At 37.8% G+C, this 20,817-nt stretch overlaps 1 long non-coding RNA gene across 1 annotated transcript; it reads right to left on the bottom strand.

The window, feature by feature from the left end:
- Positions 1-530: 530 nt before the first annotated feature.
- LOC311283890 lies at positions 531-2,679 on the bottom strand. The gene is made up of 3 exons (XR_014626135.1): positions 2,609-2,679; positions 2,435-2,473; positions 531-1,665 (listed from the first exon to the last, which is right to left on the bottom strand). It is a non-coding gene; the product is annotated as an uncharacterized lncRNA (long non-coding RNA).
- Positions 2,680-20,817: the final 18,138 nt, after the last annotated feature.

The following is a 20,817-nucleotide window of genomic DNA, read 5'->3' on the forward strand; positions in this document are numbered from 1 at the left end:
TGTGAATATAATTACCTGCACAGTATGCTGCACAAAATGAAGAGTAACCAGGTGGACTAACCAGCTCATAGACATAATAATTGCCTGGACAGGCTTTGACTTTAATGGGAAAAGACCCGAACAAGCAGCAGTATCTGTCATAGTAACCGCAGACATCTCGAGTGACGACTCCATCTGTTACTGTTGGGTGTCCACCACGTATCCACAGTGCGGTAACAGTGCCACAGCTGAACGGAGCAACACACGTGTCTGGGATATGAGCGCTCATGTTGTTAATGAAGAGATGATACCAGCCGCTCCAGGAGACAGACGTGTCACACTTGGAGTTATTGTAATGTAAGCCATCTGTATTACTGATGGATCTCCATGGATCGTTCAGCACAGTGTAGGTGTAGCAGGGGTCTGCAGAGCGATAAACTTATGAAAATATATTAAGAAATTAACAAGTTTCTGAAAAACATGTTTTATTACAAAATGTAACCAAAAGTGCAGCTTTAGACATTACTTTTTCTTCTTCTCCTTCTTCTTTTGCTAATTCGGAACGATTCATTTCGATCCGCAATATTTTTTCAAATGCATTTATTGTATTAGCCTACGGAAGCCCTGAACCGCAACGTAAAAAAAAAATAATAATTCTAGCATTTCGAGAATAAAGTCGAAAAATTTCGAGATTAAAGTCGAAAAATTTCGAGATTAAAGTCAAAATAACAAACGCAGCCTCATTGACGTAACGTGAAACACACTACAGTCCTGCGCCAGCCGCCAGTGTTGAACAGGGAGTCGAAAACTTTCACGATCCATCAGGAATGCTTACTATACTATAACTCTTTTAATCAATGATTAGGCCTACGGAACTGCTGTGATTGTGAATATAATTAAATAAGCCCCTTTATCAATATTATCATATGCATTAATACCTGCTCAGTTCTACCACTTTAGCAAAATCTAATTAAAAATCCCTGCACTTTTTTTGGATGTGTTCACATAAACATTTCTATGGGGCAATGTGAAATACTGTAAGAGATTTAAATTTAAAAAGACCAGATAAGCGTGACCATCCAGTCTGGAAAGTCTTTTCGCCTGTAAAGTCTATTCCGGCGCAGTATATTTTGTAACGTCCTAAGACAAATGGTAATGCCATGTTGGTAGATTAGGACCTGTAGAATTTCTTTTTGTTGAAAGCCCAGATAAAAGTAAAAAGCTACTATTATGTTTAGATCCATGTCAGAAGCAGTTCGACTTCACGAGCGCAGGTCTTTACTAAAAACAAATATTACGACTTTATTCTCGTAATGTTTCGACTTTAATCTCGAAACATTTCGACTTTAATCTCGAAACGATAGATTTTTTTTTTTTTTTTTTTTACGTTGCGTTTCAGGGCTTCCGTAATTATTTAAACATCAATGCGTCTTAAATAAAAAATAAAAAAAATCTTTTAAATTGGAAGTAAACGTTACATACCAGTATAATCATGGTTGAAATCAGTTTAATCAGTAATCTTAAATAATTTATTTCATTTCCACATTTCAACCAGTTATTGTAGATGTTTCCACATGAAGTATATTTTCTAAGTTGAAATGACAAAACGCTTTTTACAGTGTACATTACCTATTTCAGTCGTCACCGGTGAGACAGATGAAAAGGCCAAGTACAGTCTTAAGACATCTAAAAAATAATTATAAATACAAATGAATCAACATGTTTAGGACACAATAAAATAGAAATAAACATATATAAATATAAGCTTGTACTTAAAATAATAGTTCACCCAAAAATGAAAGTTCTGTCATCATGACTTTTTCTTTCACAGAATATTGTATTGTCTATCCTAGAAATTATTATTATTCTCATCCATCTTTTCCACTTAATGAAACTCTCAAGCCTTTTCTGTTCAAACTAACAAAAAAGCACCATTGCAGCACTACAGTATCTATATGAAGTATGATGTGTGTTGATATAAAAAGCTAAGATTGCACAACCAAAATAAAGACCAATTCAATAAAAACAAACATTTTCAATAAATCATTAACATCTAAACCTCTGCTAATTATCTGATGAATGACAGAAAAAAAGTCAGTCTGAAATAGAGATTTAATGTCTTTTCAGTTGATTTCACATTAAGCTGTGGTTGAAGTCAGCTGTAGTTCTTTTGTTTCTCTTTTCTTCAGTGATTCTGCTTGTTATCATCAGGTGTCTTCAATAATCGAACAATTATCACTCAATTAATCACCTAATTATCTCATTAACTCTAACACTGCTTCTGTGTTTCTTTGAACACTCTGCTGGAGTTTCCCTTATGAACACTGAGCGATGGTAATTCAACACCGGGGAATTTACTCTGTGAAGTGACGTGAAGGATAAACCAGATCTGATTCACTGGTCATTACATCATCATACAGACAAAAAAATAAAAATAAACACTGTTTAGACTTACACAGAATAACAGAGATGAGAGGATGAGTTTTTATAAAACCTGAAATATGAAGAAAAAGTCAATAAAAAATACTGAAAGTCTGAGTCTGAGAAAACTACATTCATCATAGGTTCACAGTTCATAAGGTTTTTGGGGCGATGAGAGCCAACCTTTAAACACAAGAAGAATACTCACCTTTATGAAAGGAAGCCATTGTCAGTTTATTTCTGTTTATCCACAAACCAGTTCAGAGGACGAGTTTCCTTTACAGTTAGAGAATAAACAAATTAGCCATTGCACTGACGCATGACTTATAAAAAGCTGTTTTCTCTTTGTTTCAAACACACATGCTAAACATTCCACAGCATTTATGATTTTGAGAGTTGAAATTGAGACTTTTAAAACCGTTACTGTAAAGCACAATGCAATAAAGGATGAAACAACTGGATCAATTTCTCATATTTTATGAGGTGACTATTGGCTAATTTGTATGAATGACCTACCCTTGACCCCGCCCCTAAACCTACCCCTCACCCCACCCCTAAACCTACCACTGACCCGCCCCTAAACCTACCCCTGACTCCGCCCCTAAACCTACCACTGACCCTCCCCTAAACCTACCCCTCACCCCACCCCTAAACCTACCCCTGACTCCGCCCCTAAACCTACCACTGACCCTCCCCTAAACCTACCCCTCACCCCACCCCTAAACCTACCACTGACCCGCCCCTAAACCTACCCCTGACTCCGCCCCTAAACCTACCACTGACCCTCCCCTAAACCTACCCCTGACTCCGCCCCTAAACCTACCCCTGACTCCGCCCCTAAACCTACCACTGACCCCGCCCCTAAACCTATCCCTGACCCTGCCAGAGGTGGAGATTCCAGGGGTCAGAAAGTAAAAGTCCTGCCATATGTTTATTCCACCCATAAACTCACACAGCAAAAACTCCAGTGTTAAATGAACTCTCCTGGGAGTTTATTTGGCTCCAGACTCAAGCGTGTTAAAGTTAATGAGCTAATTAAGTGATTGATTGAGTGATGATTGACCATTATTGAAGACACCTGATGTTAACAAGCAGAATCACTGAAGGAGAAAAATCACAATTTTAGACACCGTTATGGAGATCAGTGTTCGATTTAGTTGGGCAGTTGACCTTCAAATGATTATCTTTAGATTTTGTTTGGCTGTTGATCTGAGTTATTACAGCCAGATGAACAAAAAGAAAAGTTGATCAGGTGGTGTTGGTTATATTTGAACATAATCATAATTTGATCTGAATCACTGAACTCAATTAGAGCCTAATCTCTGACTTAAATGTATATTGGTCATTACAACATCACAGTAATTCTACAGATTAAGTTCCAGATTTTTCAATATAATTCAAATTATTTCTTAAAAGTTGTTCTGATAAAGAAAAAGAAAATCTTTCTTTAAGGCACACACAGACATCAAGATTCAGTGTATGAATCTCAACAATGGTGACAAAAAGAATATTCAATTAGGAAAACAAGACAATTCAGATCATAATTTATTCATACCGCAATGCATGATGGGAGCCATGGATGAGTTTTGATTGGTGGCACCCAGAATGCACTGCAACATGCTTTATTATTGTCACCATTGTTGAGAATCACAGGCTGATTCTTGGTGTCAGTGTGTCCAAATAATATAATTTTTCAAAGTCCTTTGATCAGAACAACTTTCAAGAAATCTTTCTGATTACATTGAAAATGATTAACATGGCGTAATATTAGAATCACAGGCACCGATAATCAACAAGGAAAACTTAACTCTCTAAATGAGTTTTGTGATTCAGGTCAGATTATGATTATGTCAAAACATAACCAACACCACCTGATCAACGTTTCTCTTTGTTCATCTGAGAGTTGTAACCCAGATACAACAGCCAAACAAAATCTAAAGTTATTATTTTAAGGGTCAAGAGCCCAACTAAAGCAAACACTGATCACCATAATGGCAACTTAAAAAAAGAGATTTTCTCCTTCAGTAATTCTGCTTGTTAACATCAGGTGTTTTCAATAATGCTCAATCATCACTCAAACAATCACTTAATTATCTCATTAACTTTAACACTCTTGAGTCTGGAGCCAAATAAACTCACAGGAGAGTTCATTTAACACTGGAGTGTTTGCTGTGTGAGTTCATGGGTGGAATAAATATATGGCAGGACTTTTACTTTCTGACCCCTGGACTCTCCACCTCTGGACCCTGCCCCTAAACCAGGGGTGGGCAACTTCGGTCCTGGAGGGCCACTGTCCTACAGAGTTTAGCTTCAACCCTAATCAAACACACCTGAACAAGCTAATCAAGGTCCTCAGGATTACTAGAAAATTACAGGCAGGTGATTTTTTCAGGGTTGGAGCTAAACTCTGTAGGACAGTGGCCCTCCAGGACCGAAGTTGCCCACCCCTGCCCTAAACCTACCCCTCACTGGCGTTTAGACAAATCAGTCATCGTATTAAATAATGCTCTGTTGTTTTAAAGAATTTAATTAAAGATTAACGGGTGTTTTTTTGCAGCCAATCACATCATGCCTCTTTTTCAATGTCTTTTTCAAATGCTGCTTTCACTTGTTATTAATAACCAGATTAACTTTATTTCTGTTAGACTCTACAGAAGCTCTTATTGAGAATTAACAGGTTTTGGTGTTGATGATTCATTGAATGTTTCATTTAAAGTCACCAGAATCGTGATTACTGTCAGCTTTATTTGGGCTCTTGACCCTTGACTCTTTAACATTAGTTTTCTCTGATTGCTGTAAATGTGCATTTAATTTAACTCATTTAAAACAGCAGAATTAACTATGAGAAAATGCTCAGATGATAATATTATCATGGACATGAAGGATTATTCAGCTCAGCAAGAGTTCAATATTTAAAAGATTAATATAATATTTAAAAGATGACTTGCAATTAGCTTAAAATTAGTTTTTAAATTCACAGTTCGTACACAATCTTACAGTCTAAGGTATTAAACAGACATCAAGAATCAGCACATGAATCTCAACAATGGTGACAAACAAAAAGCTTCATGCTGCAATGCATGCTGGGTGCCGCCATAGTACAAATCTCATCTATGACTCCCAGCATGCATTGCGGCATGAAGCTTTTCGTTTGTCACCATTGTTGAGATTAATACGCTGATTCTTGAGGTCTGTGTTTGACTAGTTTCTGTTGAAGTTTAACATTTTTAGAAAACATTTTTTATTATGATGATAGCATGATTTAGTGTCACAAGATTGTCAAACTAATAGTAAATAAATTAAATGCACACCATCCATATACTCATAAACTTGATCAGATCAGCACTTGCTGATTATGACATCATCAAGAAACATCTGATCATATTTTCTCTCACCATAACAAATGTATTTTACTAAAAAACAGTTAAAGGAGCCAGAGAAAAACAAGGAGAAGAGTAAAGGGTCAAGAGCTCAAATAAAGGAGCCATTAATCACGATTCTGGTGACTTCAAATAACATCAACATCTAAACCTCTGTTAATTCTCAATAAGAGCTCGTCTATGTAGATTCATGATGTCTAAAACATCCAAATGTTCAAACAAACTCTTTATTAAACGTCACTGGACTCCATAAACACAAGTTAACAATACGTTTCAGTGTTCATCCAAACACTCGGTTGTAAAAACACAGGCACTCTGACAAATACACACCGAATACAGTCACATGTGACACATATCTGACACAAGTTGTGTAACTATAACACATTAGTGTGTAAAAGGTTTCAACACACTGGTTGAGTTAAAAGTAACACAAAATGTGTTGTCCTTAACTAGACACACAGGTTTGTTAAGATATAACACAGGTTGTGTTGTTTTTAACACATCGGTTTTAAGAGTGTACAGTTAAGACTTTTGTATGTTACATTTTAAATAGATATGTTGCAAAAGATGGCTTAATTTTATTTTTTATTTCACAAACTATTGTCTACAGTTTATTGTCTCTATTTTATATACATATATCAAATATATATATGAAGCCAAGAGAAAATATGATCAGGTGTTTTTGGGAAACTGTTGATCTGAACTGCTGATAATGTTGTTTTTTTTCTTCCCTCATCACTGAAATCATTCATAACTGATTGCTGTAAAATGCATAATGTGTGACCTCCTGCTGGTCCTAGTCAAAAGCCTAGCAGCTACATTTTGTACAACTTGCAGTCGATCTAAAGAAGACTTACTCAAACAAGTGTACAGCACATTGCAATAGTCATTCTCTACATTTCATTTCGACTTTTTTTCTCGAAACACGACTTTATTCTCGAAAATTTAATGAGTTTATTCTCACGATTATTTCGACTTTTTTTCTCGAAATTTAACAAGTTTTTTCTCGAAACACAACGACTTTATTCTCGATATTTAATGAGTTTATTCTCAAGATTGTATTTCAACTTTTTTCTCGAAATTTAACGAGTTTTTTCTCGAAACACAACGACTTTATTCTCGATATTTAATTAATTTATTCTCAAGATTGTATTTAGACTTTTTTTTCTCGAAATTTAACGAGTTTTTTCTCGAAACACAACGACTTTATTCTCGATATTTAATTAATTTATTCTCAAGATTGTATTTAGACTTTTTTTTCTCGAAATTTAACGAGTTTAATCTCGAATTATAATGACTTTAATCTCGAGATGGTTTTATTTTTTTATTATTGCCTGGCCCTAATCCTCTTCCGTACATGACTGTTAAAACACATCGATCTGTCAAAAATGACACCCAGATTTCAATGTCACAACGGTCAGAGGATGATAGATCACCAAGGGCCTGCCTAATCTTAGGGGTAATGTTGTCTGGGGCAAAAATCATCACCTCTTTTTTTTTCTGATTTATGGATGAAATTGAAAAAAAAATAAACAAATCAACATTAATTGCTGGAGCAAAAGAGATGTTGATTCAGTGTAGTTAACATTGACACATTAACATTATTTTGATGGTTGCTGTCTATCTCGGACGCTGATCAAACACACTTGAACCAGCTAATCAATGTCTTCAGGATTACTAGAAAGTAGGGCTGGGCGATATATCGCACGATATTGTTATGCGCATCTCGTCAGTAAAGCCGGTTCCTTGATTAGTAGTAAATCGCCATCACCTGCTTTCAGATGGAACGGTGTTAAATTAACACTCCTGGGGCTGGAAGTGTATATGAGTCCACACTAGGGCTGAAACGATTAGTCGACATTGTCGACAACGTCGACAATAAAAAATTGTCGACAAATATCTTTGTTGTCGAGTAGTCGTTTGATCCCACGTGACCTAATGTAAGGGCCTGCAATATCGCGATTTGACCGCTACGGCGCTGTAGCGCTAGAGTGTAATGCAGCCGTTACAAATGCTATTGCGGTAGAAGAAAACACAGCGCGAATTATGACGGAGTGCAAACGAATCCGAACTAGTAAGGTGTGTAAAGTTTCACAAAACTGCAAACCAAGAATGCTGTCGTATGCAATACATGCAAGGCGGAACTTGCTTTTCACGGGAGCACAACATGCATGTTAAAACACTTAAAGAGGAAAAACCCGGCACGAGACGAGCCGGTGAGAGGTGAATATTCTCCAGCTGAAGCTAAATAACTAGCAGTAAATCTCTTTTTAGAGAATGCAATACTACTAATAATAGCAATAATATTAACAATAATAATATAATTACAGTAATGTGATGATTCATTTTTGCATAGAATAAAGCTTGATCGAGCTTAGGAGTCGGGGCTGTTTTTATTATTGTAGCTCTATTAGGTAACGTTATTACAGTCTTATCCCTTGCCTGTATTTTGTTACATATTCATGAAGACTTACAAAAGGAGATGTTATGAAGAATATCATGTCAGTTAATTTTTTATACTGTAAATTAAAAGGTGAATGAGAATGTCTCTGTCAGCTCAGCTCAATTGTCATATCAATTAAAAAAAAAAAAAGATTCTTATAATAATTGTTTGCAGTTTAAGTGTGTCTGTAATGCAGCTGATAATTTTTTTTGTTTATTTTTTTCTATTGAAAGAGAACAGAATATTTAAACAATGCTTAGAGAGCATTTGTGTGTGATTTGAGTTGGACAGAAATCTGAAAACTTAAAGAGAATGACCTGTTTAGTTGCTCGAAGTTCATTAAAACAACCATTTCAAAAGCTGAAGTGATTTTCTTTTTTTATATTATAGTTAGAATATGTATAACTCCGTGTTTTAACTAATTGAAAAGGCTGAATAATCGTTCCAAACGTACTGATTAGTCGGCGAAATAATCGATGAATAGTCGATTAATCGTTCTAATAATCGTTAGATTAATCGATTATCAAAATAATCGTTTGTTGCAGCCCTAGTCCACACGTGTAAAGTGTTAAAATATGAGTGTTAAATTAACACTCAAGAGTGTTAAAGTTAATGAGATAATTAAGTGATTAATTTAGTGATGATTGAGCATTATTGAAGACACCTGATGTTAACAAGCAGAATCACTGAAGGAGAAAATCACAAATTGTAAGCCACCGTTATGGCGATCAGTGTTTGCTTTAGTTGGGCTCTTGACCCTTATATGTTTACTTTAAATTTTACTGTTGTTTGTCTGCTGTTATTGATTTATAACAGTTAAATGAACAAAGAAAAGTGTGACCTGATAGTGTTGGTTATGTTTTGACATAATCATACTGTGATCTGAAAAATGAAACTTATTGAGATAGTTTGGTTTAACTTGTTAGCAGCAGCTTTGTGATTCTACAGCTTATGATTATCAGTATTTTTCTTATAATCCAAAATATTTAATAAACATTGTTCTGACCAAAACACTTTCAAATGAATTTATTTAGAAACACAGACATCAATAATCAGCCTGTGAATCTCAACAATGGTGACAATAATAAAGCATGTTGCAGTGGCTGCCACCAATCACAACTCATTAATGGCTCCCATCATGCATTGCGGTATGAATAAATTATGATCTGAATTGTCTATGTAATTTACAATTGAATATTCTGCTCCTCACCATTGTTGAGATGCATAGACTGAATCTTGATGTCTGTGTGTGCCTAAAAGAAAGAGTTTTTTTTTTAAAAGAACTTTTAAGAAATACTTTATATTATATTTCAAATACTGGATATTTATGCAGAATCACAGTAATCCTGTAATCAACAACATAAATCTACGTCAGAAAGAAGGATCTTAATGAGTTCAGTGATCAAGTTCAAATGATGATTGTCATAATATAACCAACACCATCAGATCACTTTTCTCTTTGTTCAACGGATAGTTATAACTCAGATACAACAGCCTAACAAAATCTAAAGTAAACATATAAGGGTCAAGAGCCCAACTAAAGCAAACACTATTCTCCATAATGGTGGCTTACAATTTGTGATTTTCTCCTTCAGTGATTCTGCTTGTTAACATCAGGTGTCTTCAATAATGTTCAATCATCACTAAATTAATCACTTAATTATCTCATTAACTTCAACACTCTTGAGTGTGGACTCATATACACTCCCAGGAGTGTTAATTTAACACTGGAGTTTTTGCTGTGTACAAAGAGCCGTAGTTAACTGACAAGCTGAGCCATATCGCATTAATTATCGCTGGGATACGTCCGTGATATTAATGCGATATGGCTCAGCTTGTCAGTTAACTACGGCTCTTTGTAGTAAATGCCGCTCCATCTGAAAGCAGGTGATGGCGATTTACTACTAATCAAGGAACCGGCTTTACTGACGAGATGCGCATAACAATATCGTGCCATATATCGCCCAGCCCTACTAGAAAGCAACAGACAGGAGAGTTTATCAGGGTTGGAGCTAAACTCTGCAGGACAGCATTTGTCCATCCCTGTCCTAGAGTTTCTTCTAATGAGCTGATGAGTTGAATCAGGTGTGTTTGATTAGGGAGACAAAGAAAACGCAGTGTTGGGGGTACTTCAGGAGCAGGGTTGGGAAGCACTGATTTAAACATTACTTTGAAATTAGCTATGCTATCTTATCCATGTGTGTGTTCCGTCTGTTTTCTTGTGTAAAACTGAAAGTAAACAGAGCTCTGCAGGAAAAGCCCTGATTTACAGGAAAATACATCAGGGTCAGGGTCTCTCTCTCTCTCTCTCAATCTCTCTCTCTCTCTGTGTGTGTGTTTGTGTGTAGCAGAATCACTGAAGGAAAGAGAAGAACAGAAAAAATAGAAACTTTCAGCCACAGCCTTAGATGAAATCAACTAAAGATAAAATAAGACATTTAGGGTACATTTACATAACTGTCAGCACTGTGACTCGGATTAAGAATATTCACACATAGACACACACTCACATGCAGATTGACATGTTATATTTTTGTTAGACTTATAGATGTAAGATGTTCTTTAATCTGGTGTTATTATTAAGTGTACTGTTAAGTTTGTTCTAGTAGACAAATTTAAACACACACACAAGCCAAACAGACATAGTCTTTTATTGAGAGAGAGAGAGAGAGAGAGAGAGAGAGAGAGAGAGAGAGAGAGAGAGAGAGAGAGAGAGAGAGAGAGAGAGAGAGAGAGAGAGAGAGAGAGAGAGAGAGAGAGAGAGAGAGAGAGAGAGAGAGAGAGAGAGAGAGAGAGAGAGAGAGAGAGAGAGGGGTATGGCATCCATTTTTACTTCTTTTGTCTATTGTTACAATTTACCCCAGCATGTGTTAACGTACCCCGGTATAGTGGTATCAACTCACAAGGTCTGTGATATCCTTGTAGAAGGTTGAATTGGTTCCATTTGTAGTAAACAAATGTGGGTAGTTTATATAACATCCCTGGTCTCCCCTATAGTAGTTATGATTTTTTTTTTGTTGTTGTTCTGTCTATGTTTTTTAGAAGTACATTTAGAATTTATTATAATTAGCAAGCTGTCTGGATATCTTGGCTGTATGTTTTAGTATGGAAGTAAATGATAGAAACTTATCACAGCCATGAATAAATAGGTCACCCTGGTATAAATATAATTAGCCTTTACAATTAACTCAATTACATTCTATCATAATGTATTTATAGTAGGGCTGTCTGTCTTAAACATCTGTTACCAATTCAGTGACATTCAGTGCCTGTTCGATGCAGTGTACAACTGTTTGTTTAGTTTCTTCACTTAAAAAAAATGAGGAACCACTGCGAAATTCAATATAATTTTGTATTGTAATTAAGGTGTTAAACTTCCAGGTCACACAGACTTGAACAACATGTCCTGTGGAAGTTCAAAGGCATTTCCTATCATAATATGAAAGACGACTTTAATGACATTCCTCCAGACCACATTCGGGTCAGAAAGTAAAAGTCCTGCCATATGTTTATTCCACCCATGAACTCACACAGCAAAAACTCCAGTGTGAAATGAACTCTCCTGGGAGTTTATTTGGCTCCAGACTCAAGAGTGTTAAAGTTAATGAGATAATTTAGTGATTGATTGAGTGATGATTGATCATTATTGAAGACACCTGATGTTAACAAGCAGAATTACTGAAGGAGAAAATGTCATTTTTTAAGACACCGTTATGGTGATCAGTGTTGGCTTTAGTTGGGCTCTTGACCCTTAAACTATTAACGTTAGAAATTGTTTGACTGTTCTATCTCAGATGAACAAAGAGAAAAGTTGATCAGGTGGTGTTGGTTATGACATAATCATATTTTGAACTGAATCACAAAGCTCATTCAGAGAGTTAGGTTTACTTTGTTGATTACAGCAGCCTGTGATTCTACAGTATACTATTTGACATGAAATATAGTTATGTATCATTCATAGATTGATATGTAGATACAGAATATTTATTACTTGTCTTCCTTTGAACCCAAATAACTGATTTCTTGTTGCATCACAATAGGAAGATAATTGCATTCATATAAATGAAGTTCCAAGAGCCCAACCAAAGGGAACAATGATCACCATAATTTCAAAATAGTCTTGATAGACTTTTCACTAATTTCCTCCAGTTCTACAGTTATTTTTCTGTTTACATTCACATATTTCCCAAAATAATCTGAAATGTTCAATTGTATTGTTTTTTTTTTTTTGAAAGAACATCACATAAGCTTACTTCATAAATTGATGCTGATTTTCCCCCAAAAATGTTGTCTAAACTCACCATTATGGTGTTATTTTGGTTGAGTTCATGGACCTTCATTTATAACATTGCAAATCTCTTCCTATTGATGCAGCAATGAAACATATAATCACATAGTTATTATATATATATATATATATATATATATATATATATATATATATATATATATCAGTGGCGGCTGCTGGTCTTTCAAAGAGGGGAATCTCATTTTCGGCCTGCATCATAAAAATTGTCCATTTATTTATACGTAAATTCTGCCCTACGTTCCTTTTCAAGAAAATGCTCTGTGACCCTGTCGTACAACTAGGCGTCTTTTCCAGTGACTTGACCAGTGTCCTCTCAATGGCCAGCAGAGCTACACTGTAAAAAATTATCGTAATTTTAACGGTAAAAGACTGTAAAAATGCTACAGTGAAAAACTGTTAATTGGTTAACAGAAAGTTTCCGTACTATATACGGTAAATAACTGTGATAGATCTAACGGTACATTTAATGTAATTTTACTGTAACATACCGTTAAATTTACAGTTTTTGAAAGTGAAAAAACAACTCATTGTATCATTTACAGTGAAAAAACGTAAATTGACATTCCCACAATTCCCTGTGACACTTCACATTTGATGTATTTTTGTTGAAATAACTATGTTTGTTTCTTCATAGTTTTCTTCGTTTTTTCTAATCAGTTATGTACATTAGGGGTTTATGTTACATTTAATGTTGTTAAATTAATGTTTATTGCATTTTTAAAATTTCATGTGTTACCATGATGGTGTTTAATGTTTGTGTGAATGACACTGTGCAGCTTCTATATATATTAGTATTAACTCTCTTGTGGAAGAACTGCTTATGTTGAGCTTTGATGATCATGTGACTCTCATCACTGCTGAGATTGGTGGTTATCAGTGTAAAAAACAGATATTAATACTTCAATAGGATGGTAAATTAACATTATATCATATTACCGAAATCCAATGTTAAATATACATTTTTTTTTCTGTAAAAACAACGGGGAGAAAGACCATTTTTTTACAGTATTTTTCCGTTTTTTAACAGGAATTTTCTGGCGCCCCAGCTGCCAGAAAAATACCGTTTTTTTACGGGTTTTTTTTTTACAGTGTAGGTATAATTGTATAAATGTAATAATATAATAAAGGTATAAATAATAATATAATAATGTATAATACTACTACTAATATTTTTTTAATTATTTTAATAATTATTACTAATAATATAAAAAAATATAATAAGTAATAATTTAATAAAGATATAAATGTATAATTGTTGAAGGCTAGCAATTTCGACAAGCAAATACCAAGAAATAGGTTGCAGCAGTTTGTCTTTATACAACACTTGCAAAATCCGTGATGGGACTGAGCTCGAATAGCTTCAGCGGCAGCGACTTTTTATTGTATGAAATCGCTGTCAATCAAAATGAGCTGCAATCTTTTGACAGACTCTCCAATCATCACGCAGAAGCCCAGAGTCCAGGCCAGCCCACTCCACATTCACCCCCAGAGACGCTGAGCGTCCGTGGGCAGGACATAATCGCAGCATTTATACAATGACTGTCTAGTTTTGAAGCAAAAACTGAAAAAAAAAAAACCTGTTCAAAGCAGCCCCACTGAAGTCCATGGACGCTGGGCTTCAACAGGGAAATGCACTGTGACGATACGGGAATGTATGAGAAGGAAATCGAGTCAGCTGACCTGCTGTATGTAACTGATTCTGAACCAACTCATTCAGGGATGAACGTTTTTCTAACACATTTTTAGTCAATAAAATGTTAACACAATAGTACATATTTGACCATTAATTTTTTGACATTATAGGGGAAGCCAAGCGACGAGAATACTTTTTGTGCGCTAAAACAAACAAAAATAATGACTTTATTCCACTTTTCATTTCCTTCTCTCTGGGCCTCGAGTCTTTTTGCATAGTGTTTAAGCGTAGCGCGTCTGTGTTGCACGTCACCACGTAGGCTCACTATTGGCCGACGCTGGTCATGTGTGTGATACAAAAAGTATTCTCGTTGTTTGATAAACTTAAGATTAAGCCACTGTAGTCACTTGGACTATATTACCGATCTCTTTAATAACTTTTCTGGGCCAGCAAGTTTCAGTCCCTTAGAAGCCTATGGAGGAGTGATCCAGCTCTCAGATTTAATCAAAAATATCTTAATTTGTGTTTCGAAGATGAACAAAGGTCTTACGGGGTTGGAACAACATGAGGGTGAGTAATTACTGACAGAATTTTCATTTTTGGGTGAACTATCCCTTTAATCTTTTAGATTTAGGTCTGGATTTTCAGGCTAATAATCCCTCTAAATGTGTGACAGTGTCTTGCAGTTGATCGTGCTTGAGTCACACACAGACTTCAACATTCAGCATGAAAAACACAACAATGGTAACAATTACTTTTTATCTAAAGTAAATTATGAAGTATAACTTATTCTTTTTAAGTTACTAGAACTCTTGTGTAAGTGAACTATACTATCTAAGCATTTGTCAGTACAACATACTATTTCTATTTCTTACATGATTTTTAAGGCAATCGGTTTCCATGCTTTTTTCAATGTCTAACTAATTTGATTTTACAAAAATAGATGTTAGTAAGATGTTAGCCTACGTTCACTAGACTCCAGATCAGCAAATTGATTACTGCTGAACAATTACAACAATGCAAGCAAGAACAGCAGAAAACATTTTCCAGTGCTTTACAAAAGTTGTATGACGAACGAAGTAAAAACAGAGAAATATGTAATAGTTTTTACCGTGTTTCAGTGAGTCTCTCATCTATCGGAGGTGAAGTGATGAAAACAGACTGAGGAAGCAGGAGGTCAGAGAATTTTCCTCATTAACTCTTAATTTTTTCCTGCTTCATTTCGCCCTTTCTCTTCCTCAAACAAAAACAATGACATTAAAAGAGAAGCCAGGAAACGCAGAGGCGTAGACTAGGAAATTCTGGAACAATCACTCAATAGCTGTGAGAACAATTCAACACTATAAACCCCCAAACAGAATTTAGAGACAACATCAACCGCTTCTACAAATGAGTGAAGATTAGCGGAGAGTGATAGAGATTTGCTGCACAAATAATGAAATCCACTGAAACAATATTGCTTTGAAAACAGCAGTGTTTTTGAAGTGTTGCTGTAACATCAGTGACTCAATATGAATCTGATTTCAGTCTGTAGTAGAGTTCTCAACGGGCCTGAAAATAACAACCCGACCCGACCCGACCCGGCCCGTGGCTTTTAAAGCCCGGACCCGATGTAACCCGACACATCAACATGAATTATCTGCCCGAACCCGGCCCGCGGCCCGACGCCGCGTCGGATTTTTTTTTTCTCATACACGTATTATCATGACCAGCAGACGGAAATTCAAATCAACCTTTAATGTTAACGCCTTTTAACAATACAAACAACTGAAACAATAAACTTTAAATATATAAATAGGCTGTAGTAGCGACAGTGAATTCACCTGAGGCAAGTTTACTTTTCACCAACTCCATCTTCTTCTCCAGGCTAAAGGCGTGCACGCAGCGGCGTCAGGTCTGCCCCCGCCCCTCTCCGTGATGCGCTTGCACGCAGCAGCCAGACTTTCTTTACGGTGAACAGCAGCGATGATTAATACATTTTTTTTTTTTTTTTTTTACTGACTGGAAAAGATTAAGCCCGAGGTCCGACCCGACCCGAGTCATTTGATTATATTTTCGACCCGAACCCGGCCCGAACCCGCGGGTCCCGTCGGGTTTGTCGGGCCGACCCGACCCCCCAGCCAGCACAGCCATGTGGGGCCCAAATGGGTTTGACCTGGGCTATCTAACTGGGACCCAGCCAGTTTTGTCCTCGGTTTCCATGTAGGCCCCACATGGGTTTGCCCAGATGAAATGAACACTGCTTAGTGTGCACAGTACAGGCTGTTTAATGTAACACTGAATCAGTGTTGGAGGTAATGAGATAATTAAGTGAATGAATAATGATTGTGTATTATTGACGAACACCTGCTGTTAACAAGCAGAATCACTGAAGGAAAGAGAAACACAAGAACTACTTCCAGCCACAACCTTGGATGAAATCAACTGAAGATAAAATACATTACATCTCTCAAGATCTGATTAAACAACTCCACAAACAGCATTACCAGCTTCACTTATTACTAACCAGACTGACTTTATTTATGTCAGACATCTACAGAAAATAATTAAGAAGAGGTTTAGATGTTGATTACTTATTTGAAAGTAATAGTTTGATTTGATGTTACCACTGTGGCGATCAGTGTGTGCTTTAGTCAGGCTCTTGACTTTTTAGCATTAGTTTTTCTCAGGCAGCTGTGTCTGTTTGTTATGGCGAGAACAGCAAGAGAAAATATAATCAGATGCTGTAAGCTGATTGATGATAAGAATATAATCATCATATATTGGCTTAACTCACTGATATTATGTGTGAGGGTTATACGGGTAGTATGTTATTCATTTTATTTATTGTTGTGATTCTACAGCAAAAAAAATAATAGAATTTAATCAGAACATCAAATGATTTTTAAAACCTCATTTTACACATGTTGGACTACTGAAAGTTCTACTTGCACACAGACATCAAGAATCAGCATATGAATCTCAACAATGGTGACATGCTTCATGGTGCAATGCATTCTGGGAGCCATGGATAAGTTTCGTATGATGCACTCAGAATGCATTGCACCATGAAGCATGTCACCATTGTTGAGATTCATATGCTGATTCTTGATGTCTGTGTGCAAGTAGAACTTTCAGTAGTCCAACATGTGTAAATGGGGTTTTAAAAATCATTTGATGTTCTGATTAAATTCTATTATTCTTTTGCTGTAGAATCACAACAATAAATAAAATGAATAACATACTACCCGTATAATCCTCACACATAATATCAGTGAGTTAAGCCAATATATGATGATTATACTCTTATCATCAATCAGCTTACAGCATCTAATTATATTTTCTCTTGCTGTTCTCGCCATAACAAACAGACACAGCTGCCTGAGAAAAACTAATGTTAAAAAGTCAAGAGCCTGACTAAAGCACACACTGATCGCCACAGTGGTAACATCAAATCAAACTATTACTTTCAAATAAGTAATCAACATCTAAACCTCTTCTTAATTATTTTCTGTAGATGTCTGACATAAATAAAGTCAGTCTGGTTAGTAATAAGTGAAGCTGGTAATGCTGTTTGTGGAGTTGTTTAATCAGATCTTGAGAGATGTAATGTATTTTATCTTCAGTTGATTTCATCCAAGGCAGTGGCTGGAAGTAGTTCTTGTGTTTCTCTTTCCTTCAGTGATTCTGCTTGTTAACAGCAGGTGTTCGTCAATAATGCACAATCATTATTCAATCACTTAATTATCTCATTACCTCCAACACTGATTCAGTGTTACATTAAACAGCCTGTACTGTGCACACTAAGCAGTGTTCATTTCATCTGGGCAAACCCATGTGGGGCCTACATGGAAACCGAGGACAAAACTGGCTGGGTCCCAGTTAGATAGCCCAGGTCAAACCCATTTGGGCCCCACGTGGCTGTGCTGGCTGGGCCGTTGAGAACTCTAGTCTGTAGCTCCTAAAACATAAACGGTTTATCAAGTGAATCAATAATAATAAGTGCAATGTAAACAGCAAAATCCCCAGTGTTAAATAAACACCCCTCAGTGTGTCCACACTACAGGGTGTTAAAATGAACACTGAATCAGTGCTGAAGGTAATGATATATATAAGTGATGATTGGTCATTATTGAAGACACCTGATCTTAACAATCTGAATCACTAAAGGAAAGAGTCACGAGAACAGAAAAAAAAAAGAAACACAATAAAAAGTGTCTTCTAGCCACAGTCTTAAGGACATCTACATTAATCCAGATACATTTGAAAACTGCTTTTTCCGATGTTTCAGTGTGGAGGAAAAACGTACTCGGTTACTAACGTAACCTCGGTTCTCTCTAGAGAGAGGAACGAGTACTGCGTAGAATACGCTAGGGGAAAATCCTTTTCCACGAGAATACTGAAGCCAAAAAATTATCCTTAATTTTGTATTAATGTAAAACGCGTTGCGACAGCATACAGACATAGGCGAGGCAGCTCGCGCGCCTATTGGCTGGTCTGCTGGCAACTGCTTAAGCCTATCGAGCGAGACCTAGAGTGACGTAAAACGCCGTGCGTGCTGGGATCTGATACCATAGACTCAAGGGCGACAGCCCGGAGTTCATACAGTACATAATCACCCAGGGGACTCACAGGGAATCCTGGAAGAGAGGGGGGTTAGCCACTTTCTTCCTTATAGCAGCATAGAGCAAGGATTGCAATACTCAATAGCTGCATAACTGACAGCGCCAGTTATGAGATTTTGGCCATACTAGACCGACAGTAGTCTGGCCTGTAGTGCGGGAACCTCTAGGTTGTAAAACCTTATAAATGTAGACGGAGAGGCCCAGCCTGCCGCCATACAAATATCTTGCAAGGCAATCCCACTTGACCATGCCCACGATGAAGCCATGCTTCTCGTGGAGTGCGCTTTGACACCCAGCGGGCACTGCATGCCCTTGGTTGTGTAAGCTAGCGCTATTGCGTCCACTACCCATCTGGATAGGGTCTGTTTCGAAGCGGCTAGTCCCTTAGAACGCCCGCTGAACGAAACAAAGAGCTGCTCCGTCTGTCTGAAAACAGACGAGCGAGACACATAAGCTCTTAACGCCCTGACTGGGCAAAGGGAGCTTTCGTCCATATTACCGTGCTTAGGTTTGAGTATAACTCTAGAGTCATTCGGCCCAAATTCCATGCACGTCGCGCTTACTGAGAGCGCGTGTAAGTCCCCTATGCGCTTCACTGAAGCGAGAGCCAGAAGAAACGCCGTCTTGAAAGACAGGTGTTTAAGATCAATCTTCTGCAAGGGCTCAAATGGATGACCTTTCATGGCTTCCAGTACCGTAGAAAGGTCCCATATAGGGACTGTGGGAGGTCTGGGAGGATTCAGTCTCTTAGCTCCTCGAAGGAAGCGAATGACTAAATCGTTCCTTCCAATAGACTGGCCGAGCGTGGTCGAAGAGAACACTGCTATGGCCGCTACATAGACTTTGAGCGTGGAAGGGGACCTGCCCTTATCCAACAGCTCCTGTAGGAAGGAGAGAACCTCCGTCACACCGCAATGCAGGGGTGACACACCACGAGCTGTGCACCAGCTAGAGAACACTGACCATTTTGAGGCATAGAGACGTCGCGTAGACGGAGCTCTGGCCTGTGTGATAGTGTTTAACACTCCCTGTGGGAGGTCAGCGGGTACCCGTTGATGGCCCACACATGGAGGGACCACAGCTCTGGGTGAGGATGCCAAATCGAGCCGTTGGCTTAGCGAGCTCGCTAACTGCATCACAATTGGGAACCAAGGTTGGCTCATCCAAAGTGGGGCTACAAGCAGCACTGAGCATCCTTCTTCCCTGACCCGTTCTACCACCTGAGTCAGGAGGGAGACGGGGGGAAAAGCGTAGAGAGGACGGCGAGGCCACTCGTGGGTCAGCGCGTCCTTGCTCTTCGAGAAAAATTCTGGACAGTGAGCGTTTTCTTGAGACGCGAACAGGTCTACTTCCGCTCTGCCGAATTTCTTCCACAGCAGCTGGACTGTCTGTGGGTGCAAAGACCATTCTCCTGTCGGAACCTGGTTCCTGGACAGTCTGTCTGGTCCTATATTTAGGAGCCCTGGCACGTGCGCTGCTCTCAGCGAGAGCAGGTTGCTGCGGGCCCATATCAGGAGGCGCCTGGTTAGCCTGTACAGAGTCAGGGACCTGAGGCCGCCCTGGCGATTTATGTAGGACACCACTGAGACGTTGTCTGAACGTATTAGCACGTGGTGTCCCTTTATGAGGGGACAAAAGCGCGTGAGCGCTTTGCTCACTGCCAACATTTCGAGGCAGTTGATATGTAAGAGCTTCTCCTGCTTTGACCATTGGCCAAAAAGCGGTCTGCCCTCGAGCAGCGCTCCCCATCCTGAGGTGGATGCGTCCGTGGACACCACCATCACTCTCGAGGAAGTCCCCAGGCTTACACCTGATTGGTACCAGTCTTTTGCCTCCCAAGGTTACAAAGCTGCAATCAGGGCTCGAGACTAACGGCGTCCTATCGTCCTGGGGACGATAGAAAATGTGTTTAGGACGAACAGAAATATTCTCTAGGACGCCTACAGGACGAAAGACATTTTTGTATGTGTGTTCATTTATTACTAGCCTATTAGGGTACCTTACTTAGAAAATGCCAAAATTAACCGACCAAGCGCTGACTACAACGG

The sequence above is a fragment of the Rutilus rutilus genome, assembly GCF_951802725.1.
Source record: "Rutilus rutilus genome assembly, chromosome: 2".
NCBI lineage: Eukaryota > Metazoa > Chordata > Actinopteri > Cypriniformes > Leuciscidae > Rutilus > Rutilus rutilus.